Source organism: Thalassophryne amazonica, chromosome 3, assembly GCF_902500255.1.
Source record: "Thalassophryne amazonica chromosome 3, fThaAma1.1, whole genome shotgun sequence".
In the NCBI taxonomy this organism is placed as follows: domain Eukaryota; kingdom Metazoa; phylum Chordata; class Actinopteri; order Batrachoidiformes; family Batrachoididae; genus Thalassophryne; species Thalassophryne amazonica.
Genome location: NC_047105.1, coordinates 89,613,363 through 89,639,950, shown reverse-complemented (window position 1 = coordinate 89,639,950; position 26,588 = coordinate 89,613,363). Strand labels below are relative to the sequence as shown.

The following is a 26,588-nucleotide window of genomic DNA, read 5'->3' as shown; positions in this document are numbered from 1 at the left end:
AATGGCCACGATTATACATTCCGGTGTCTATTGTACAGGCGCATACATCTGCCTTAAGAACAAACCAAACTCCACAGAGACACTAAAATGAAACATAAACTAATTCATGTCTTAGTGGTTTCTCTCATTCTTAACCCCAGGCTCTGGCCAAGGCCAGAACGTAGCAAACGCCTTCACATATTTATAAATAGGGAAAAGGAAAAGAGAGAAAGAAGCACAGTGCCTGACTCAAACCATATGGAACTGGTGGAGAGTAACTCATCATTTGACAACATAGCATGGAGCAGCCCCAACCTCCCATTTCAAACCTACGGCCTCCCCCCCGAGTCCCACTCTGTCTCATGTCACAGTGAAAGACTGCAACTGGAGAAGGTCAGTCGGTGGCTGGGGCCAAGAACAAAGTGATCATGATTTTCAAAAAGTACATGCGGGATCGGAGGAGGAAATGGTTTTGCCGCCAAACACTCAATTGCCCGTAATTACAATAATTCAACCTTGGAGGATGGTTTATTCCATTTTATTATGAGGTTTGCTCTTTCATGTCTCATTGAGGGAGGAGGGGAGTGTCGTGAATAGCGACAGGAGCTATATGAAATAGATACTTGGTGCCTCATCTGAATAATTTCTTCTTGCCTTTTATGTCCTGATGAATGAAGTTATTATTTTGCAGAGTTGGATAGGTCAACCTCTTCACATTATAAATGCTGTTAGCCCATCATGACCTTTCTCTACTGCAAATATAGGTCACTGAAAGGGGAGCATGTTACACTTATTATCTAACACTACTTTAAGACATATAAATATAACGCAATGCTAAAATACCCTCGGCAGTATGAGCATTTTCTTCTTTCTAATTTGCAGTTGTTTAATTGGTATCCCAGTGCAAAGTATATATATATATATATATATATATATATATATATATATATATATATATATATATATATATATATATATATATATACGCAATGTTTTGGCCCCATTTTTCATGAGCTGAACTCAAAGATCTAAAACACTTTTTATGTACACAAAAGACCTATTAATCTCAAATATTGTTTATAAATATGTCTAAATCTGTTAGTGAGCACTTCTCCTTTGCCGAGATAATCCATCCCATCTCACAGGTGTGGTATATCAAGATACTAATTAGACAGCATGATTATTGCAGAGGTGTGCCTTAGGCTGGCCACAATAAAAGGACACTCTGAAATGTGCAGATTTGCTTTATTGAGATGCTGGGGGGTGGGGTCAGAAAACCAGTCAGTATCTGGTGTGACTGCCATTTGGCTCACGCAGTGCAACACATCTCCTTCCCATAGAGTTGATCAGCAGCCAGACACCATCAAATGTGAGCATCTGCCCTCTCAAGTCAGTTACGACAATGAACTGCAGTCAGGTTGAGACCCCGATGAGGACGACGAGCATGCACATGAGCTTCCCTGAGATGGTTTCTGACAGTTTGTGCAGAAATTCTTTGGTTCTGCAAACCGATTGTTGCAGCAGTTGTCCAAGTGGCTGGTCTCAGATGATCTTGGAAGTGAACATGTTGGTTGTGGAGGTCCTGGGCTGCCGTGGCTACATGTGGTCTGCGATTTTGAGGCCTGTTGGATGAGCTGCCAAATTCTCTGAAATGCCTTTGGAGATGGCTAATGGTAGAGAAATGAACATTCAATTCATGGGCAACAGCTCTGGTGGACATTTCTGCAATCAGCATGTCAATTACACTCTCCCTCAAAACATGCAGCATCTGTGGCATTGTGCTGTGTGATAAAACTCAACATTTTAGAGTGACCTTTTATTGTGGCCTGCCTAAGGCACACCTGTGCAGTAATCATGCTGTCTAATCAGCAGCTGTCTAATATGCCACACCTTTGAGGTGTGGCATATCTCGTCAAAGGAGAAGTGCTCAGTAACACAGATTTAGACAACACTGTAATCAATATTTGAGAGAAATAGGTCTTGTCAGGGTCTGACATTTTGTCTGGGTTTCTGTTTTATATTTGGTCTGTTTTTTGTTATTTTTCTTTTTGCTCATGCATTGCTTTTCTGTGTGTTCATTTTCTTACTGGGGTTTTTCTGCTTGGGTCTGTCTGCTGCTTTCTCTCTTGTTTGTCTCTCTGGCCATGCCCTGTTTCTGGTACTTTCCATGCACACCTGTTCTTGATTTGCTGATTGACACTTGTGGTTATATAAGCTCACTGGTTGTGTTTGTTCCTCGCCAGATTGATGTGCCTTGTGCCTTCTCTCCAGCTCTTGTTCACGTGTCCCGTAGTCCTGCCTGCCTCATAGTGTTGTTGACCTCCTGCCCGTTTGTTCCACCTTGCTTAAGCCTAATGATCATTGTTCTGCTACTGTGTCTTTTGGACTGCCTTCCCGTGTACCAACCACCGCTTTCCTCACCACTAAAGCCTTTTTGCAACCAGAGCTGTTTGTGTGAGCTTCGCATTTGTGTCCTAGCAAACCAGCCTGTCAGGTCTTTTGTGTATGCAGAAAAAGTTTTGGATCTTTGAGTTCAGCTCATGAAAAATGGGAGCAAAAACAAATTGTTGCATTTATATTTTTGTTCAGTGTATGTAACAATTGTATTTACATTTTAAAGACGTCTGCAGGAGGATGCGCATGTGCACATACATGAGCTTTTGACAACAGCAAAGTTAGCTTTGAGTTAGCTTTGAGTTAGCAGAAGTTAGCGTGCATGCTTACATCTGCATAATGTCTTGTAAATCACTCGAGAGCTGATATCAGGTTACAAAAACAGCGTTTTCAGTTTTAGAAGTGTTTATTTCTCACTAGCTTTCACATAAAATATGACAAAGAGGTTATATTTACACACAAATGGAACAGCGTTTGCAGCTAGCTAGAGCAGCCTGTGATGTCACCAAGCTAACGTCTGCAACATGTTGTCAGGTTCCAAAAACAGTGTTTTCAGTTTTGGAACTGATCTGTTGTATAGGACTTGATGTTGATATCCCTTAATGAATACTTGAGGCACCAACGAGACTCCGTGGGATGGTCAATTGAGTGATGGCATCCTTTGGGTTGTCAAGTGGGCGCCCTCCTTCTTGGGTGTTTCACTGATAAGCCCACAACACCTCTAGAGGGTTCAGCAGTTAGTCCCAGTGTCCCAGGTTCACTCCCTGGATGGCATCACCTCACTTGAAGGCCCAGACAGAGTCTTTGCTCTTCATCCACAGCCACTGGCTTCCCTTTTCAGCAGCGGCGGAGAGGTCTTTGACTGCCTGCCGATGGGCCTTCCCTTGTACTCCCATCTCCCTGAGCAGCCTGGATGTTGAGGTGGCTACAAATCCTCTGCAGCCTACTTCCACTGGGCGTACCTTCACATTCCAGCCTTGTTGCGCATCAGCTGCGAGTTCAGCGTACCTCAACCTTTTCCGCTCATAGGCTTCCTCCACTGCGCCCTCCCAGGGCACAGTGAGCTCGATGATGTAAACGAGCTTGAATGACCACAGAACAAGGTCTGGTCGCAGGTTGGTGGTTGTGATTTCCACTGGGAAGCACAGTTTCTTGTCCAAGTCTGCCAGCAGCTTCCAGTCCCGTGCTCTGCCCAGCTGACCAGTTTCTGATCTTACAGTTCTGAGGTTGGTTTGCCGCTCGCCCTCCTGAACAAATGATGTTGGCTGCCACTGGGATGAAGGGGGAGGAAGGGCATTCACACTTGTCCGCCGACTTTCCAACACTGCCGCAAGACACTTTAGCACTTGGTTATGTCGCCAGGTGTAACGGCCTTGGGTGAGGCTGGCCTTGCATCCCACTAAGATGTGCTTCAGTGTTGCTGGACTTGGGCATAGAGGGCACGTGGGGTCTTCAGCATACCACTGGCTTAGGTTTGCGGGGGAAGGCAGGACATCATAGGCAGCCCTGATGGTAAAGCTCGCTCTGAATGCCTCCATCTCCCATAGCTCTTTCCAGGAGATCTTCCTCTTCTCCAGTCCTTCCCATGCCATCCACTGCCCTTGCTTCACCTGCGCCACAGCCCTGGTGCACCTTCCTGCTTCCTCCTCCTGGCGTACCTCCTGGACCACCAGCTTGCGTCTCTGCGATGGAGAAGCCTTGCTCCACACTGGTCTACTGGCCCCAAGTCCAAGACCACTCCTCCCCTCCTGCACTCGGCCCACAATATCTTTGTGTCTGAGTGCCACCTTTGCCTGCTCAGTTGCAGCCAGCGGGGTCGACCTCCTCCCAGTGGCCAGGATGGGGGCAGTTTGGGCTACAACTGGATCACTCGAATTCAGTAACATCATTTCCAGCCTGCGCACTTGTACTCCTCTGTCAGACTGGAAATCATCCCTTTGCCGTAAAGTTCAATACTGCTGAGGCACCTAGGAAGGCCAAACCACCTCCTTACATATGAGCTCACCAGTCTCTCCAGCTTTTCCACCTTTGACAGCGGGACTTCATAGAGGGTTAGTGGCCATAGTAGACGAGGGAGTAGCCCATACTGCATGCACCAGAGCTTCAGCTTGCCAGGAAGCAATGTTCTGTTGATGTTCTCCAGACTGCTGGCTACTTCCTTCCTGAGCTGCTCCACTTGCTCTTTGTCTTTAAGGGAGGCATCATACCAATGACCTAGGCTTTTCACTGGCTTCTCAGAAACAGTTGGAATGGGTTCCTCGCCAATGTGAAAGTGGTGGTCTGACAGCTTTCCCTTGATGATGGAGATGCTTCTGGACTTGTTCAGGTTGATCTTCAAGTGAGCCCGCTCAAAGTTTTCCTGGAGCTTTCCTAATAGCCTTACAGTGCAAACCTTGGTCGTGGTGAGAGTTTGAGGTCATCCATGTAGGCTCTGACCAGTGGCAGCATCAGCCCAGGTCTTATTAGCTGTCCGCCAACTGTCCATCTAGAGGCCCGAATGTTGACCTCCATGGCCAGGGTGAAGGTCAACGGGGAGATGGTGCAGCCGGCCATAATTCCCACTTCCAGGTGTTGCCAGGCTGTTGTATATGCCGCTGTTGTCACGCAGAGTTGGATGTCTTGGAAGTAGGCCTTGACAAGGGTTGTGAGAACTGCTGGGACTCTAAAGTAGTCAAAAGCTGTCCACAGGAGGTTGTGAGGGAGTGAGCCAAAGGCGTTCACAAGATCCAGGAACACCACGTGAAGATCTGTTCCCTCCTTTTTGGTGACCTGGATCTGATGCCAGATGACACTACCATGTTCTACACAGCCAGAGAAGCCTGAGATGCCTGCTTTCTGGATTGACGTGTCAATCAGGTTGTTCCTTTGCAGGTACCCTGCCAGTCTGTGAGTGGCCATGCTGAAGAAGATTTTTCCCTCCATGTTTAGAAGGCTGATCTTTCAGAACTGCCCGATCTCTGACGAGTCCTTTTCCTTGGGGATAAGGATCCCTCCAGCTCTCCGCCAGGATGTTGGTATCTCCTTCTTTTGCCAGACAACTCTCATCAGTTTCCAGACAAAGCCCATGGTGGCCCCGTTGGGGTCTATTCCCTCCTGCCAGCTGTCTTTCCATGCTGTCACAAGGTCTTTCCCTTGTTGTCAGCTGCCCTTTCACAGCAGATCACCAGATGATCAGATCTGTTGTATAGGACTTGATGTTGAGGTGGCTACAAAGTCCTCTTCTCCAGTCCTTCCCATGCCATCCACTGCCCTATGCTTCACCTGCGCCACAGCGCTGGTGCACCTTCCTGCTTCCTCCTCCTGATGTACCTTCTGGACCACCAGCTTGTGTCTCTGCGATGGAGAAGAAGTGTTTATTTCTCACTGGCTTTTCATAATGTATGAGAAACATGTCATATAAACACAAAAAACAAATAATAATAATAATGAAATAAACAAAGTGGTTTTGCAGCACCAGAGAGAGGCCAGCCACTGATGTCAGGGTGCCACTCAACTCTGATTGGCTGTCACCCCCGCCACTCAAAAAACAAAACAAAACAAACAAACAAAAAACCAGGAACAGAATAAAACAGAATGTAACGTTTTAACCTCTTAAAATACCTCTTCAAAGAGTTCAAGGTTAGCTATCTTTGAACTTGTAAGGTCTGTGTCCCAAGAATGTGACTGAATGTTAAGAATGTCATTACCGTTGTCATTACCGCTAGGTTTTTTTTCTTAGGAACATTAAAACTCGGATCAGTTTCCTGGATTCTCTCCAGACAGAGATGGCGAGCCTGTTCCCGGAACTGATCTGAACCTTTATTTGAAGAACCTCATACTCTTCAGTGTCAAACACCAAAGTGGTAATAACTCAAACTTGCCACTGAAAGGAAATGGAACTGAACTAAAAAAAGATCTTTGCCTTGACTACCAACTAAAAAACTAATCAAATATTGAGCACAATAGGATTGAGGTTATTTTGATATGCTGGCTTATTATTGTTGTTATTTGGGAGGAGGCCCTGGGGAAGACCCAGGACACGCTGGAGGGACTACGTCTCTCGGCTGGCTTGGGAACGCCCCGGGGTTCCCAAGAAGGAGCTGGGGGAGGTGTGTGTGGATCGGGAGGGAGGTCTGGGCAGCTTTGCTTGAGCTGCTGCCCCCGCGACCCAACTCTGGATAAAGCGGAAGAAAATGGATGGATGAATGGATGGATGGATGTTTTTTTTCAACTTTCCTACAAAATAATAAGCATTTTAATCCAATTACATTTTACCACCAATCTGATTGGTTAATCATGTGAGATTTTAGACCATAAAATATTGAGCGGACGGTGGCAAAATATTAAAACCGTTTCACATTTGATGTGTTACTCTGCCCCCTGACCAGGTTGCTGTCCAGGTGTCAACAATGACGCTGTCACTTGACAGCGAGCGAAACTACTGCGATGACAATCCCGAAATGCATGGATTTAATTGATTTAACTGGATTGAATGAAGGATTTTGTCAGAGTTTGAGTTTTATTGGTTTTGTATTATCAGGGTTTTGGTTTATTTATTCTCTTGTTGGGATTTTTCTGCTTTGGTCCGTCTGTCTCTGTTTCTTTTCTCTCTCTCTTGGTGATGGGTGTTTTTCTCTCTCTCTCTCTCTCTCTCTCTCTCTCTCTCTGGCCATGCCCTGCTTCTGGTGCTTTCCATGAGCACCTCTTGCTGATTTACTGATTACCACCTGGGGTTTTATCAGCTCACTGGGTGGTTTTGTTCCTCGCCAGTTTGTTGTGCCTTGTGCCTGCATTCCAGCTCTGTACCTGCGTCCTTGTTCCTGCCTGCCTCATAGTGTGTACCTGACCTCCTCCCTGTTGTTTTGACCACGCCACTTTGCCTGATGATTTCTGTACTGCTGCTTTTGTTGGACTGCCTGCTCGTTTACCGACCACTGCTTTCCTCTTCAGTAAAGCTTACTAAAAATCAGAGCTGTCTGCTGGAGCCATGCATTTGTGTCCTACCATTTCTGAGCATCCCACCTGTCAATACAAACTGGCCATCGATGGACACAGCCGGCTCCGACCCGTTTCAGTCAGCGGTACACTATCGCAGTAAGCAGCTTGCACAGCAGCAAAACCACCTCGCTGCCCTAACTTCCGGGTTTAGTGATCTCACTAAACATCAAGACTCGTTTATGGAGTCGGTGAGTACTCAAATGAGTCAATTGCTAACTAGACTCAGTCATTAGGCTTCTTTTGTGACGACCATTGGCAGTACCAGTCCCCACCACTGGGGCCGTCAGTACCTGCACCGGCTTCCACACCTGCACCTGCGTACTGCAACTTGCTGTCTCCACCAGAACACTTCTCAGGCGAATCCGGTGACGTGAAACCATTCATAACCCAGTGTGAGTTGAACTTTGAGCTCATGGCCTGTAAGTTCCCGTCCGACAGGACGAAGATAGATGACATCAACACTCACCTGACTGGTTGTACGTTAGCGTGGGCAAGAGCTGAGTGTGGTCGTAAATCTGCGATCGATTCCCTCCTGCTTTGTTCTGGACCCTGCTCTGATTCACGAGTTTCACTCCTCTCATCGTGATTCGCCTCTGCCATCCAGGGTCAGCCGTGGAGGGGGAGGTACTGTCAGAGTTTGAGTTTTATTGGTTTTGTATTATCTGGGTTTTGGTTTAGTTATTCTCTTGTTGGGATTTTTCTGCGTGGGTCTGTCTGTCTGTTTCTCTTCTCTCTCTCTCTCTCTCTCTCTGTCTCTCTGGCCACGCCCTGCTTCTGGTGCTTTCCATGAGCATCTGTTCCTGATTTATTGTTTACCACCTGGGGTTTTATAAGCTCACTGGGTGGTTTTGTTCCTCGCCAGTTTGTCATGCCTTGTGCCTGCATTCCAGCTCTGTACCTGTGTCCTTGTTCCTGCCTGCCTCATAGTGTGTACCTGACTTCCTGCCTGTTGCTTTGACCATGCCACTTTGCCTGATGATTTCTGTACTGCTGCTTTTCTTGGACTGCCTGCTCGTGTACCGACCACTGCTTTCCTCTTCAGTAAAGCTTACTAAAAATCAGAGCTGTCTGCTGGAGCCGTGGATTTGTCTCCTACCATTCCTAAGCATCCCACCTGTCAGATTTACCGTGGATTTAACTCAATGCAGCTGACAAGATAGAGAAATCTGTGGGTCTGCTCACAGAATTTCCAGTTTGGCATGATGACGTTGTTGCGACGGCAAGCTTTGGACAAGCTGATCACACCCTTTCACAACGATTTGCTGACCAAACTACTTACAGAAGAATAAACTGTGCAAACAATGGAACTGTATTTGAATGGGAATAAATCTGTTGTGACTGATGATTTGTGGTCATTCATGCTGGATTTTATGGCCGCAAATTGAGTTTTACCCATGCCGCGTTATTCCTTAATTATTCTTGCTCATTTCCTGCCTCCAGCCGTTTGATTCCGCACTCACTTTAGTTCTATTATATAGTCCTGCCGAACCTAGCAACTGGTCTATGCTTCTGAATTATCCTAGTCCAGGGTTACAATACGTTTTTGTGAGTCAGACAGGAGCCTTTTTCTTCTTTTTACTCATGTTTTCTTAAGTTATAACGTACCCAAAATGGAAATTATTGTGCATGAATCTGTGAAAGTCCCAAATGCAGTAACTGGGAGTGAAATAGCTGGAGATGAGCAAACTCATGAAGTGACTGAATTGTTAAAACAGTGTGGGTCAATCTCAAGATTCCTAAAAGCAGACGATAGCAAATCTGAGTTTTTCCAGAGTGTTTTTGCTGAGTACAGCTCAGGTACTGCTGTTGAAGCGCTTGATCCATTGCCTTGTTCTCATGCATCCAGTAGTGGGGTTAGTTACATTAAACAATCTCTTGCCAGTGTTTACATGCAATTTGTGAGGAATAATACAACTAAGTCATATCTCACTGAGGTTAAATACCCAACTAAGTGGAGTGGCAGAGACTTTACAGATGCCTTGAAAGATATGATGTCACTGCACTACTCAAGGTGCACAACAGTCAAACTCATCAGATCACACTGTGAGTAGTGCAGTTCAGAGTATGCCTCCCTTATAGTCCATGAGCCAGTCACGAATTTTGACCTAATTGGTACCACTTAAAGGGAAAAAACAACAATTAGAATCCAGCCTCTGTGTATCATGGCCTATACAAAAATGTATGATAGCCATCCCAGGGTGTTAGCTGTGGCCAGGTAGGGGTCAATGAAGAATTACACAGAGGTCAAACTTTAAAAATGCTCCAATCATGTTGAAAACTATATCACATTATTTGTCTGATCATAACAATTCCAAAAAGGTATAGTTTGGACTATCTATGATGGAATGTTCTCGGGTTATGGGGTACAAACAGCAAAAATGGTGACAAAGGTCAATTTCAGTTTGTACAGGGGTCAAAAGTTAAAGTTGCTCCAATTTCAGCAAAAAATTATGCAAATTATTGGTTGAATAAAAGGATCAATAAATGGAATAGTTTTGACTGTGTTGAATGCTTTCTTTCCAAAGTAAAGGTCAAACAAGGTCAACTTTAATATTTGACCCCTGTACAAACTGAAATTGACCTTTGTCACCATTTTTGCTGTTTTGACTCCATAACTCCAGAACATTATTTGTTATAGCTAGTCCAAACTATACCTTTTTTTGGAATCGTTATGATCAGACAAGTAATGTGATATAGTTTTCAACATGATTGGAGCATTTTTAAAGTTTCACCTCTGTGTAATTCTTCATTGATCCTTATCTGGCTACAGCTACCACCCTGGGATGGCTATCATTCATTTTTGTGTAGGTCGTGATACACTGAGGCTGGATTCTAAGTGTTGTTTTTTCCCCTTAAGTTGTACCGAAAACCTGCTTGGCCCATGGACTATTATCTGAACATGATTAAACTTCCCCAGAAGTGCAGCACGTGGTAGTTGAACACTTTGTAAAAAGAGATTATTATTCAGTGCAACAGTTTTCACATAAACTCAGAACTTTTTCTCGCAAAGACCCACAGCCTGATTATGATACTATGCGCTCCAGTGTAGAACTAATCATGAGTGATCTTTTCATGTCCAAACTGCAACAATCGTGAATGATCATTAAGTCTCTCTTACCTCCGGCAATTGATGTAGTTAAGCACTTGAACACCAACAGCTCACTTGCAGAATACCTTCAGCTGTTAGATAATGCCTATGGGACTGTTCAAGATGGCATTGAGCTTTATGCCAAGTTTCTTGACACATTCCAAAACACAGGTGAGAAACCGTCTTCATACTTACAACACCTTCACGTAGCTTTAACTCACACTGTAAAATGTGGCGGTGCCTCAAGCAATGATTTTGACAGACTCCATGTCACACAGTTCTGTCTATTTTTTTGGGATGATTCCCTTTTAACTGCGCTTCAGTTAAAAAAAAAAAAAAATCCCCCAACCTTTTCTGATTTGCTTTTCTTGTTACGCACTGAAGAAGGCCAAAATGCTGCCAAAAACATATGCATGAGACAACATATGAGCAGTACAAAACAGTGACATCCCACCTGTAAACCACCAAATGTTGCTCAGATGAAAATAATAACCAACCAATTTAAGATCAATTAAAGAAATGTCAAAACCAGTTGCAGAGATCCAAACTCAACTAGTAAAACAAACTGCAAATCCAAAAGCTCAGAACTCAAAAAGTGCATCAAATACAAAGCCAAAAGAGAAACGAAAGCCAGACAAAATGACCAAGCAAACCACCCAAACCATGGTACTGTTTTCACTGTGGGGAAGATGGCCACATCAAACTGACTGCAAAAACGAACCAAACCCAGCTCTACCTACTGAAGAGCGCAAACTGTTTAAAGAAAAACAAAAGAAACCCCTCAGGTACTAAAGAACAGTTAAACTAAAAACAGTCTCTGCTGCAGGGCAAATGGGGACTGTAGCCTGTCAATCATGCCCCACTAAGTGCAAGCAATGAGCTAACCTAGGGATGGAGAGATTGACATACCAACCATAGCTCTCTTTGACACTCATCCAAACAGTCAGACACCAGTGTTAGTGGGGACAAACATGCTTGATGTTCTTTATGAAAAGTTTTTAGACATTAAGACTCCTGATTACTTACCTAGTCCTTATGGGTTCAGAGCACTGTTGAAAACTCTCGAACTAGGACACACACAGAACAAAGATGGGAACACTGGACTAGTTGCCCTGTTAGGCAAGGCCACAGCTGTAGTTACAGCGGGCCAACACCCCTCTCAATCTTCCTTACCTGATGGCCTTTGTGTTAAAAAATGCTTGATAACACTCCCTTTCTGTGCTCCACACAAAGTGGCTGTCATGATTACAAATGAAACAGAGCAAGATGTCACAACTCCATCCACCTGTGTCATCGCCGAGCTTGGAGCTTACCAGTGTATCCTGTCCCAGCCCAATGTCTTCAATGTCAGTGAGTCAACCAGACACAAGACACAGTGGAGTTTCAACTATGTTGACTCACCGGTTCTGCAGGAGTGGAAAGAGAGAATAACCAACCAACTAAGTGACATCCCAGAAGTATTCACTTTCCATGACCTTGACTTTGGGTGTACGAGGAAGGTGAAACATTACATCAAACTTCACGATCCAACTCCCTTTAAGCACCGTGCGCGCCCTGTACACCCTCAAGACCTTGTGGTAGTGTGTAAACATCGACAAGAGCTACTCACTACAAGTGTGATAAGAAAGTCCCAATCACCCTACTCGTCTCCCATTGTCGTGGTGAGGAAGCGAAACAATGATGTGTGTCTTTTTTATAGACTTTTGCTAACTTAATTTGCAAACAAGAAAAGACTCTTACACCCTTCCAAATCTAGAAGAGACATTCTCAGCCCAATCAAGACTCAAGTGGTTTGCTGTCCTTGATCTTAAGTCTGGGTATTAACAGATTGAGGTTGATGAAGCAGACAAATAAAAAACCGTGTTTGTAACACCACTTAGATTCTGGGAGTTCAACTGCATGCCGCAGGGCATAACCAATGGCTCGAACACTTTTCAGTGGCTCGTGGAGCACTGGGTTGGTGAAATGAACTTGCAGGAGGTGCTAGTCTTTTTAAACGACCTTGTCATCTTTTCAACTAGTTTGGAAGAACACGAATGACATCTCATGCGGGTACTTCACCATTTTAAAGAGTACAGCCTAAAGTTATCGCCGGAAAAATATTTTTTTTTTTCAGACAACAGTCTGGCACCTAGGTTATCTAATCTCAGAAAGCAGTGTCGAGACAGATCCTGAAATGATTCCGGCCCTTAAAACCTGGCCACGACCCAAGAATCTCAAGGAACTGAAATCTTTTTTAGGGTTTTCAGGATATTACAGACACTTCATAAAAGGGTACTCGTCCATAGTATGCCCACTGAATGACCCCACTTGTGGTTATCCGTGACCCCGCAAAAAGTCAAAGTCCAAAGAAACCAACCAGACATACTTTGATCCCAAACTGCCATTTGATACCTGGTGGACCACAGACTGTCAAAAAGCTTTTGATTCCATAATTGAAAAGCTAACATCAACCCCCATCTTGGGCTTTGCAGATCTGAAGCTGCCTTATGTACTCCATACTGATGCCAGTGCCACCGGCTTAGGTGCAGCACTCTATCAGGAGCAGAAGGGTGAGCTTAGGACTATAGCTTTTGCCAGTCATGGGTTATCAAGAAGTGAAGTACGTTATCCCACAAGTTAGAGTTTTTAGCACTCAAATGGTCAGTAACTGAAAAGTTTCACGATTATTTGTATGGTGGTCAGTTCACAATAGTTACAGATAATAACCCACTCACATACATATTGACCTCTGCTGAATTAGACACCACAAGCTACAGATGGCCTGCAGCTTTGTCTAACTACAACTTTAAGTTACAGTATAGCGCGGACAGACAAAACCTAGACACAGATTGGTTGAACTTGTAAATGTTGTCCAGTCCAGGAAAGAGCAGGAGCGTGTGAGCCGGTTTGTTGAGTGTCACCTCGCTGACACTAATACCACTGAGCTTCTAGGTGGTGATGTTGTCCAAGCAATCTTTCAAAACCACTTTGTTAAAGTCTAGGATGACAGTCTGGATAGTGGTGTTGCACTTGTAGAGTTGTTTACCATTTCAGCTGACGTGACCCCAGACATCTTTGTAAAAAGGTCTGGAGCACGAGAAGGTTGGACACAAACGCTGGACTCAGACACAAGAAGTAGGCAGTCAAAATTCTTTACTGAGAAGATGTGCTGGGTCCGGTACACAAAAAAGCAGTCAGCAAACAGCGACAATAACAAAAGCATCATGCAAAAAGGCAGAGAGCAAATCCAGGCAGAGGGTTCAAAAACACGGCTGGGCAATCAAGACAAGAAAAACTCATAAAACGGGCTGGAAGTGAAGGCAATGATCTGGTGGGGATTGTAGCATTAGACATCTTTGCAGCAGTCTATTCTGGGTGCACTCACCAGTGTGGTAAAAAGTCAAGGGAGAAAAAGTCACACGGCTACATCTTTCTTTTGGTCCGAAAAACGTGCACAGGCCGTTTATTTCATGCACGTTCACAACTACATCCAGGTGCACGTAGGCACACACATTTCCATGTCACCTGCTATATTAACATGGCTTTGCACTCATGAAATATACTCAACACTCCCACTCAAAGACATGTTTAAAACCTCCTGCCATGGTAAACACAAATACATCACTCCAAAATAAAACATTTTGCACTCTGGCAGTGTTACAAACCTCAGATCTTTTACATGTGCCAGTACATGTTACTAAAAGGAGATCCCCAAAAGGCTCAGCCGTTCACAAGCAAAGATGGGGTGAGGATCACCACTTTGTGAACAACTGTGTGAAAAAATAGTCCAACAGTTTAAGAACAATGTTTCTCAACATTCAGTTGCAAGGAATTTAGGGATTCCATCATCTATAGTCCATAATATAATCATAAGATTCAGAGAATCTGGAACACTTTCTACACATAAGCAGCCAACATTGAATGGCTGTGACCTTCGATCCCTCAGGCGGTACTGCATTAAAACCCAACATCATTGTGTAAAGGATCTTACTGCGTGGGCTCAGGAACACTTCAGAAAACCATTGACAGTTAACACAGTTCGTCGCTACATCTACAAGTGCAAGTTAAAACTCTACCATGCAAAGCAAAAGCCATACACCAACAACATCCAGAAACACCGCCACCTTCTCTGGGCCTGAGCTCATTTGAAATGGACAGACGCAAGTGGAAAAGTGTGCTGTGGTCTGATGAGTCCACATTTCAAATTGTTTTTTGAAATCATGGATGTCGTGTCCCCTGGACAAAGAGGAGAAAGACCATCCAGATTGTTACCAGCGCAAAGTTCAAAAGCCAGCATTTGTGATCGTATGGGGGTGTATTAGTGCCCATGGCATGGGCAACTTACACATCTGTGATGGCACCATCAATGCTGAAAGGTACATCCAGGTTTTGGAGCAACACATTCTGCCATCCAAGCAACGTCTTTTTCAGGGACGTCCCTGCTTATTTCAGCAAGACGATGCCAAGCCACATTCTGCACGTGTTACAGCAGCATGGCTTCGTAGTAAAAGAGTGTGGGTACTAGACTGGCCTGCCTGCAGTCCAGACCTGTCACCCATTGAAAATGTGCGGCGCATTATGAAGCGCAAAATACGACAAAGGAGACCCCGGACTGTTGAACAACTGAAGTCGTACATCAAACAAGAATGGGAAAGAATTCCACCTACAAAGCTTCAACAATTCGTGTCCCCAGTTCCCAAATGCTTATTGAGTGTTGTTAGAAGGAAAGGTGATGTAACACAGTGGTAAACATACCACTGTCCCAGCTTTTTTGAACCATGTTGCAGGCATCCATTTGGAGCATATGTACTGACATTGGTGGCTGGGCCTGAAGATGTTGAAAGCCGGAGGTCAAGGATTCTCTCGCTGCCAGTTGACAGTGGCTCAATGCACATGACCAGGGTGTTCTTCAAAGCAAAACTGACGCTGTGTGGGATTCATCCAAGGACTTCCCTTGCCAAAAGAAGGTATAACTTGCTTCTTTGATAGTACCGCTGTCCACAAGCCGAGTTTCCTGGAGGCAGGCAATTTCGACATTTAGTCGCAAGAGTTCTCTGTCAATGACGGCAGTTTTGTGGGCATCATCAATTTGCTGCAGATCAGCAGAGAGGCCAGGGCTCATGGTCCTGACATTAAAGCTTGCAAAATGAAGAGCTGGACTGTTCTTTCTTATTTTGTTCTTGTTGCCTAGTGCGAATTTTTGGTCTGCCTTTCGAGGTTTACTCTAAGCTTCACGGACCCAGTGGAGCAAGCAGGCCATGGTGAGACAGCACCTTACTGGCTAGGAGCTGCCCAGCTTGACATGGGTGGTAGCTTTCTAATGAGATGCAATGATCCCTCCCACCATCAGAAGTAACCCCTGGCATTCGTTTCCTTTGCTGCATGGACGAGCTTATAACCGGTAAACTGCCACTTCTTGTGTTGTGTTGGCATCTTGCGATGCTGCTGGAGTGTCCTCTCTAGTGGAGCTACAAAGCGTGGGCAGGCTAATATGGAAGATCTGCTGTTGCCTATGCAGCAAGTCCCCCCTCTCCATGCTGTCACTGTGGTCCAAAAGAAAGGCAGAAGCCAATGCAGTTTGGCAGTGGCAGGGTTGCAGGAGTTACTGAGAAAGTACTGAAGTTCAGCAGAAGACCACCTCAGGAACTCCGACTTCGGAATGTTCCTTAAGGTTTACTCCTGAAAGCCTCGTCCAAGACTGGATGTGGCTACAAGGCAGTGGAGTTTTGAGATCAGAGTTTTCTTCTCCTAGATGAACTGCATTCTGAGGCTGACAATTTCCATCTACCCGAAGCAACTGGTATTTGAGTCGCCAGAGACCTGCCTTCGCTCCTTGTCCTGTCAGTAGAAGCAGTTCTGCTGGGCTTAGAAGTGAAGCCATTCGAGCAGGTGAGGAGCTGGACTTGGTTGCCAGAGGCCATTTGAGACGCACACCATATGGGAGCGCTTTATAGGTTGTGGGAGCTTGTCCCCACTACCACCCCCAGCTGTAACAACCTTGGAACGATACTGGATATAATACATTTATTTAAGCAACAATTTAAATACAACACGAATAACGTCTTTGAATTGCCCCAGTTGGAAATAGTATTTTTAATCTTAATTCTGTCCATAAAATTACCATGAAATAAAATCATCAACAGTTGTGATATACGAGGGCTGTCAATAAAGTTACGGTCCTTTTTATTTTTTTCAAAAACTATATGGATTTCATTCATATGTTTTTACGTCAGACATGCTTGAACCCTCGTGCGCATGCGTGAGTTTTTCCACGCCTGTCGGTGACGTCATTCGCCTGTGAGCACTCCTTGTGGGAGGAGTCGTCTAGCCCCTCGTCGGAATTCCTTTGTCTGAGAAGTTGCTGAGAGACTGGCGCGTTGTTTGATTAGAATTTTTTCTAAACCTGTGAGACACATCGAAGTGGACACGGTTCGAAAAATTAAGCTGGTTTTCAGTGAAAATTTTAACGGCTGATGAGAGATTTTGAGGTGATTCTGTCGCTTTAAGGACTTTTCACGGTGCGAGATGTCGTGCAGCGCTCTCAGGCGGCGTCATCAGCCTGTTCAAGCTGAAAACCTCCACATTTCAGGCTCTATTGATCCAGGACGTCGTGAGAGAACAGAGAAGTTTCAGAAGAAGTCGGTTTCAGCATTTTATCCGGATATTCCACTGTTAAAGGAGATTTTTTTAATGAAAGACGTGCGGGCGGGTCCGCGCGTCGGGACGCAGCCGACGCGGTGCGGCGGCACAGGAAAAACACCTCCGTGTTGATAACCATTTGTAAAATCCAGGCGGCTTTTGATGGCTTTCAGTGGAGTGAGTATATGAGAAATTGTTTAACAGGCAGGACATGTTCCAACTTGTCCTTAAGGCTTTCAACAGAGGTGTTTTTCCTGTGGCGGAGCGTCGCGGCGGCTGCGTCCCGACGCGCGGACCCGTCCGCACGTCTTTCATTAAAAAAATCTCCTTTAACAGTGGAATATCCGGATAAAATGCTGAAACCGACTTCTTCTGAAACTTCTCTGTTCTCTCACGACGTCCTGGATCAATAGAGCCTGAAATGTGGATGTTTTCAGCTTGAACAGGCTGACGACGCCGCCTGAGAGCGCAGCGCGACGTCTCGCACCGTGAAAAGTCCTTAAAGCGACAGAATCACCTCAAAATCTCTCATCAGCCGTTAAAATTTTCACTGAAAACCAGCTTAATTTTTCGAACCGTGTCCACTTCGATGTGTCTCACAGGTTTAGAAAAAATTTTGATCAAACAACGCGCCAGTCTCTCAGCAACTTCTCAGACAAAGGAATTCCGACGAGGGGCTGGACGACTCCTCCCACAAGGAGTGCTCACAGGCGAATGACGTCACCGACAGGCGTGGAAAAACTCACGCACGCGCACGAGGGTTCAAGCATGTCTGACGTAAAAACATATGAATGAAATCCATATAGTTTTTGAAAAAAATAAAAAGGACCGTAACTTTATTGACAGCCCTCGTATAAAATAAATAAATAAATACAAATAAAAGTGCTAATTGATAAAAAGTGCTAACTGTATTTGCCAAAGCCACACACAAAATTGTTCCGACAATTAGTTTTCTTCAGAACCTCTAAATAATTGACATCAATGCAAAATGTGCACATACATTTTATTTTCAAATGTGTATGTGTATACATACACACAGATTGTGACGCTGTAATTTGTAAATAAAGATTTTCTTGATTATACCATAATTATTGTAATTTTTAGTGGTAGGGGTGGTGGCCAAGTGGTTAGTACACTTGGCCACCACCCCTACCACTAAAAATTACAATACTTACACTCGGTTTCGGTGTGGAAGGTTACCGGTTCAAATCCCACCCCTGTCACAATTCTCCATGTAATGTGGAGTCGCGTCAGGAAGGACATCTGGCGTAAAACTTGTACCAAGTCAACATACAGATCCACCTCGGATTTGCCGCGGTGACCCCGATTGCAAATAAAGAAGCTGCTGAAGGAACTTACTGTAATTTTTAGTGCTGGTTATAAAATGATTGTCATGGCAATCAGGGATACATTATACAAAATAATGTTGAGAAATAGGCTTTTTACACACACACACACACACACACACACACACACACACACACACACACACACACACACACAGTCAGTAAAATCAAACAATTGATTTTACTTAAGAGGACATAGTTTTTTCCTTTAGAACTGTTTTTACAATATAAAAATAAAGCTCATTAATTCTGAGTGTGTACTCGCCACTCCACAATCTGTCAACAACTGTTAGTGGTAGAGGTACACTATAAATTTACACTGAGGTTCATTTGTAGCCATTTTTGGAAAAATTGTGCATTTTGTGATGGATGTACATGCATACAGCAATATGCAACCACAGAAAAGATATTGACATAACCAACTGATTTAAAATATGATGCATGTTATGTTGTTTATATGAAAGAGCTTAAAGAATTTTTTTTATTTATTTTTTAATATAAAAATGGATGTGCATCCTCTGGGATAGGCTTCAGCACTCATGACTCTGAACTGGAACACATGGGTTTAGAAAATGGTTGGAAGACATTGAGGGTTTTTAATTTACTCTTTGGAACATCCTCAGGCTCAACCATTTTTTTTGACATCCAGCATTTTTCAGAGAATCACCTTCTGGGGAAATAAACAAGTATAAATAATACATTTTGCCAGCTTCTGCGCAAACTGAAGAGAAATCACAACGTCCAAAAGCCAGAATTGTACTTGGTGTGGATCAGACAAACACACAGATGGAATCTGACTTCATGCTCGGCTCAGGCCCGGCGCCAGAAAAAAAATATTAAGGGGGCGATGAGTTTATCACAGGGGGTGGGGTCGCCCCCTCTCCCCCCAAAAAAAGTGCGCACCGGAGGGTACCTGCCTCTGAGCGTGCGTAATGAACTGGATGCGCTCCTAGAAAGCTCATGTATTTAGGCTACACCGTTGTAAGAGACTGACTGAGTAAGAGTAAAGAGTGATGACAGTATTTTTTAAATTATTATTTGAACGTATAGACCCTCGGGCAAGTGATCTCCTGCATACCACAAAACCAAACCAACAACTGATCTGAGAAACGACACGAGACAGTAGATTAATCCCACATACAGCCCTCCATCACAAGCGCAAACAGCGCAATTGGGCATGACAGTCACACAACGGGTCAAAGATAAACCTTTCATGTAGATATACAGTGGTCCCTCGTTTATCGCGGGAGTTACGTTCTAAAAATAGCCCGCAATAGGCGAAATCCGCGAAGTAGACAGCGTTATTTTTTACAATTATTATAGACGTTTTAAGGCTGTAAAACTCCTCACTACACACTTGATACACTTTTCTCAAACAGGCATTAACATTTTCTCACTTTTCTCTCGTGTGTAAACACTCTCAAAGTTCAAACCTTAGTAGAAAAATAAGACCAACCTGTTTTCAGGCCCAAACATTTGTTTGAGAAAAAAAATAGAACGTTTTCCTACAAATAATTATGATGGCTTTTAGAACTAATGAATTTAATTTTAACGATCAACCTACGAGGTTGGACGCATAAGAAATTATTAATAGTGACTGACCAGTATTTCACAGTACCTCTGATCGCGCCTCTTCATCCTAGCACCGCTCCGCTGAAGGCCTCGCTGCAGGTGTCTTTTTCCGAGTGAAGAACACAGTTATGGGTAGTTGTTGGCACTCTTTTTTCTTCTGGCCGTGCTCTCCCTTCGCGGTGCCGCAACAGGTGTCCCATCATCTCAACAGAACACCGGCCTGCTTGATGAGGACGCAGAACACAATGCGCTATAAAAAAAAAAAAAGCATGCAAAACTGGACTAAAAAAATCCGCGAAACTGCGAGGCCACGAAAGGTGAACTGCGTTATAGCGAGGGACCACTGTATTTACAACGATACATAACTTTTATCTTACCATAAAAGTCCATATCTTAACATAAAATTCTGTGTGGAAACTGCATGCTAGCCTACCTCAGAAGAGTTGAAGCCTTCGGTTGGATGCCGTGTTGAATCTTCTGAGAAGGACATCTCGCCACTCTCCGTTGAATTTCCTGGTTAGGTCATTCTCAAATGCCAGCCTTATTAAGTTCGCCTTTCGTTCATGGAGCATGCTGCGTCTGTGATCACTAGGCTTTTTCCACTCGTGTGTAAAATCTTAACACCCTCCCCAAGTGAGTCGTGCTACATGATCTGCCTTTTGCTTGGTGGACTTGATGAATCCCAGGAACTCCAGCTCTGATACTGCTTGAATAAATCGAGCACACTTTAATTCGTCCACCTTGCCATAATTGCTGGACTCAGGTTCCTTGCCCTCTGCCGCACTGACAAGCGCAACCCTCAACCTATATCCGTTTGTTTTAATATTAATTACTTTAGTTAATTAATTTGGTTTATTTGCTAAATATGTGATATTAATGAATAACTAATATTTTGCTATATTTTCCAGTATTTCTTTTTCTTTCTTTTTTATTTTTATTTCTGATAACTCTCACATCCGAGGGGGCGAGGTTGCTGATGTGAGGGGGCGTCGCCCCCAAACGCCCCCTCGTGGCGCCGGGTCCGGCTGTGCTCCAGACAATAGTACCCCATTATATATTTATAAGCACCTATTGACATCTAGATGGACTGAATGTTGGACATAACACCTTTTTATATGATGGAGGACTAAGTTTGATGTGGTGGACACTGTAAATAAAACAAGCATTAAAAACGTGTATGCGTGCGTGCATGTGTATGGCTTTGATCATGGAGAAACTGGGAAGAGCTGACATTTGCTGAATCAACGCCGCCAAAACGGAACATTGATAGGATTAATATTTTTGGAGCAATTGCAGATATTATGTAACAACGGTGAACAATAAACATTGATAATTACATAATTACATTCTAAATCATTATAAAAACTTTGCATTTACCTTGAAACTGTGTAACGAGCTGGTACAGATTAAGTGCAAATATTTGTAAAGTAAATACATTTGCATGTATTTATTTGGCAATATCTCTACATAATACAATTTGACAAAGGATAACACAAAAACAAATTACTTTTTCCATTGTGGTTCTCAGAAACAGAAAAAATACAACAGGTAAAAAGGCACAACAAAACAAAAAATACAGCACATTTAATCATTGTGACAACATTAGCACATCAGTTACCTTCCAGTAGTGTACTTGTGGTGTGAGATGATCTAAAAATGAAATATTACAGGCTGCACTAATAACCATACATCATACACACGTGTGGTGAGACTAGTTTAGCGGCATTTTTGATGAATAATTTGTGCTACCTTTAGCTTAGCAGGCCTGAAGCCTTGTTCACAATGTGACCGGCATTAAATTAAAGTAACAGCATTCATTTCTGGTTTGACAGAGTGTGTCGTTATCAAAACGTCTCACTTTCTTTAACTCATTCATGTTACAAGTTTCTTTGTTATGGTTTTTTCTGAACTACAATCCTACAGCCACTGAGCACCACGCGGACTTCAGAAAAACCCTCTAAGTGTTCGCGCATTTGAACAATAAATGTGGGTCAATAAACAATAAACCGCTTATAAGCAACCTGTTACCAGATAAGTGGTTGAAGATGAGTGAGTGGGTGTGAAAATAATCTCTGAATCTGTTCACATTACAGAGTTCTGGAGGCTTCTTTTTGACAGTGTGCAGTCAACACAGTTCTGTATTTGTGGCATTTTATGTGATACATTAAATATGTTGAAAATACTTTTTTTTTTTTTTTTTTTTTTCGTAAACCAGATTTCACTGACCAGTGAAAAATGAATTTGGAGAAATTTCACCACAATAATCTATATCACCTCTGTTTAAAGTCACCCGTTTGATGAAAGAAATTTGCATTTTGTGACATGTTGATAATGTAGCTGCATTTTCACTGGTTTAAAAGTGGGTTAAAAGACATTTAGATGGAGCTCACCCAGCTTTCAACCAAAAATCAATGTTGAAATTACATCTTGTGCTCACTGGCTTAGAGTAGCTCATCCTGAGCCATGAAAGTCAGGCCAATGCTTCCCTTCATTGCTGCCTTATACCTCCCCACCTGAAATCTGCCAAGTACCTCTTTTACTGCTGGGTGAGCAAGAGAGGCATTAGGTGCCAGTTCCAGCCAGAACACGAACCAGCTACTTTCTGTATAGGTGGTCAACTCTTTAACCACCGAGCCATCATGCCCAGTAAAAATCTTTACTTTGTTCTGACTACAGGTTCTGCTAATCTGAGGGAAAATGTTTTTATTGTGAAGCACAACTCAGGAAAACATGAGTTGATTCAATTCAGTTCAATTTAATCATCTTATAAAGCGCCAAATCACAAAAAAAAAGAAGTCAAGGAGCCTCACACAGAGCAGTTCAACATAAAAAATTTAAGTAAATAAATAATATAAAAAAATTAAAATACATAATTAAAAACAGAAGTAAAAGAATAAAACAAACAAATTTAAAAAAAAACTATTCATAAAAAGAAAATAAAAATAGGTTTAAGTCTTGACTTAAAAATGTCCACGGACTCCAACTGCTTCACGGTCGCAGGAAGACCGCTCCACAGAGCGGGTGCACGATAAGAAAAGGCACTGTGATGGGCTACCCTGTCAAGCCTGTGGAAGGGCAAACACACATTCTGTAAAATGTGCATTCAAACTACTTTTTCAGACTAAATACAGATGAGCACAGAGTTGGTAAACCCGATAAATTTAATCTAATTCTGTTAAATAGTTTACATTGTAGCTAATCTTACATGGTCCCAACTGCTGTGAATAAACAAACAAACAACTCATATGTGGTTGTGGATATAAATTTAGCTAAAAACAAACAAACAAACAAACAAACAAAAAAACATTAAAACAGGAATGTTTGGAAATTGATTTGTTAAAGTTAATCACAATCAGTTTTCTTTCAGCCGTGGGTGTTTGGGATGAAGCATCGTCAAAGAACATAACCAGACGTAAAGCTCTTAATTTTAAGGGTTTACCAAATTACCCAGTCTCATTGTAAATTTAAACTTCTGTGACAAAAACGCTCTCAGTAAGTATCAGCCCGCTCAGTGTCGGAGGACTGCTGGTCCACACCACACCCTCAACAGAAGACTGAGCTCAGTGTGACGGATCGTCACTTTTAATTTTACTTAATGCTGTCTATGTTTTTCTGCACTGAAATATAGGCCTCCAAACAAGACCAAATCACAGAGACAAGGCTTTGAAATGCGGCAACCCCTGAACCAGAAAATAATCAAGGGGACTTAGGCATGACACTGCGGCCGGAAATTTAATGTGAATACTAGTTTCAACCATGACCATTTGAGAGCCCAACTTTTTTGCTTTCATGTTGATTTTAGGACACCCCCGCCCCTCATCTCCCCCTTTCTGCTGTATGTCACACACTCAGTTTGGGCCCCCTCTTGACCTAAAAGTCGATGAGTAGCATTTACAGGTCAGTTCTTGTCAGCAACGAATGATGCACACCATAGCTTCACTTGTGACAGACATAAATGGGCACGTGCTCACACACGCACATATAAAACTACAGTGCATCTCTTTTAAACCCGTGGCACGCCTTCGTTCTTCACGTCACAGGGATGGCTACTTTTTGCTCGTCCAGCAAAAATGCTCTCTCACCATTTCCCCGTTAGTCCTCATCATCTTCCACTGCCGAGGAAGAAATTGCGGTTGGGAGTTAAGGCCAAGTCTCTCCACAGCTTGTACTGATTACTAAGTAGACAAGTACCCATGGTTCGATGGAACCAAGGCTCTCTGGTCCTTGTTTCCCCTCCTCACTACTTCAGAGTGACAGTCTCTGACGTTTGTGTGAAGGACAAGGGACCCCGGTGAATGAATCTAAAATAACCCTGTTTTTAATTATTCACCATAGCGGGGGTTAATGTGTTATGTAGTCATTATAATTGCACACAAACTGTCTAAAGTCATTGATAAAGTAGGTCATGACCTCATTTCTCATGTGGGAATGCAGGGAGTATAATTTAGTTTTGAATAAACAAGGCTCAACCGCATGTCAGTGCTTGGCATGTCCTTATAATCTTAATGTTCCCATCAGCCGTCTGAATGCCAACCAGCCAACCACATTTTTTATCGTCATTTTCCACTCCTCCTTTCCTTTTTTCCCTCTGATCACTGTTTCCCCTCTGAATAGTATCAGCAGCTTACTGCCTTCAGACAATTAGTCAAGACAAACACACAACAAAAATCAGGCCTTTGACTGGATGCACTCCGCCTCTTCAGCAGTAAATACCGACAGATCCCTTGAAATTATTGTCATTCCAAACGCCCTACTGACTCTCCCCTTTGTTGAGCTTTCCTTTTGAAACAGCAGGTCATACCAAAAAAACGCTTAAGATGGAGACAAAAGCAGTGGAGGCAGAGTTCGGAAGGTTACTTCAAAAATGGGTTCCAAAACAACTACTGATTATAAAATTCAGTAAATAGATAGATAGATAGATAGAGATAGATAGATAGATAGATAGATAGATAGATAGATAGATAGATAGATAGATAGATAGATAGATAGATAGATAGATAGATAGATCTTAACATCACAACTCAAAATCAATAAATGCTGTCATCTTATAACTCACCAAGTTAAAATTATATGTAATGACAAGAAGAAGTAAGTCATATATATTGGTCTTGAGCCATGCTGGTGCCGGTACTAATCACAATTACATAGTCTGACGTAGATGAGTTTGCTGATACCTATTTCCAGCTGGTTGGACTGAAACAATGTAGATGACAGGTCTTGTCCAAGTGCACAGACAGGTAGTGTGATCAGGATTCCAACTAATGTCTACACACTGGCAGCCCAACCTCTTATCCCACTGAGCTGATAGAATGAGGATGAACTAATTAAAATATGGCAGATTTTGAAGTACTGATGAGATAAATAAAAAAATAAACTTTTCTGCCAATGTAATATCCCATAGACATGTCTGCCACCTGCTGGATGGTTAGTGGATGATTGATGACGTATTAGAAGCAGGTGTGATTGTCAAAAAGACTCCAGAGATTCCAAATCAGATATGTAAACTGTAAGCTGTTTCATGATGGTTCCACTTTAAAACTGTATACTGGCATAGTTCCACCATAGAACTGGAATATAATATATAAGATATACCTTACTGAATTTTCATATCTCCACACAACCCCACTGAAAGGATTTTGTATGACGTTAGAAATGAAAAAGACAGTGCAGGAGGTAGTCAAGCAAGGTACACAGTGAATGGGACCCAGGAGCTACAGACCATTTTTGCATGGAAATTTATTAAAGCAGAGAAATAAATCAGGGCAATGAAATTTCTTAAATTTCATTTAATCTGGTGGCCACCATTCCTTGTCCGTTAAATATACAGTAGTACATGCCCTAATCTAACTGGGTCACTTTTCTTTACATTTGGATTCCCTTAATGACTTATATATGCTCCCCCACCAAAAAAGTAAAACTAGAAGTAGAAGAAATATTTGATCCATAAAGCTATTTTTTTATTATTATGTGGTCCAGACATTGTCCAGAGTTGACCTTTCATAAATAAAGTATCACACAAAACAGGAGATTGTTCCTGACAGACGTGTTCTCACTCACTGGAAATACTCTGTTTGGATTAGGCCAAGGGTAACGCCTGAGTAGTGTGTGCATAGGACGAGACATGAAGCAAAGGGTACACTGCAGAAATCACTCTTGGCGTTCCTTGAATTTGTATGACAATTTCAGTATTGGCCCTCACTGATATGAGTTGCCGTACCTCATCGTCTCTCCAGTTGGACACCTTTGTTGGCATCTTTGCATAAAGGGCCCTTCTTCATCCTCAGATGATTGCATTCCAGTCACATGACAGAAACATCATCAACACACACTGTGAATCCTCCAGACAATGACATACTGTTTTCACACTTGGGCTCAGTCAGGCATTACATGGATTTTGTGCAAGAGAACTAGCAGCTTAAGTCTGTTTAAAGTCTGTCTGATGTATCTGAACAATTGCATTGTCAAATAAGGCTCCTCCTGGTAAATGGAGTTCAAGTGTAGGGTTGCACCAAAACCTGACACACATTAAAGCTATAGGGCCTTTCAAATTTCACAAAACTGAGAAAATTATTTTCTTCTGAAATCCAAGCATTATAATGTAGGTTTATTTT

At 43.0% G+C, this 26,588-nt stretch overlaps 1 long non-coding RNA gene across 1 annotated transcript; it reads left to right on the top strand.

The window, feature by feature from the left end:
• The first annotated feature begins 1,467 nt into the window (after nucleotides 1–1,467).
• Nucleotides 1,468–2,533, top strand: LOC117507971. Its single transcript, XR_004559916.1, has 2 exons — nucleotides 1,468–1,956; nucleotides 2,474–2,533. It is a non-coding gene; the product is annotated as an uncharacterized LOC117507971 (long non-coding RNA).
• Nucleotides 2,534–26,588: the final 24,055 nt, after the last annotated feature.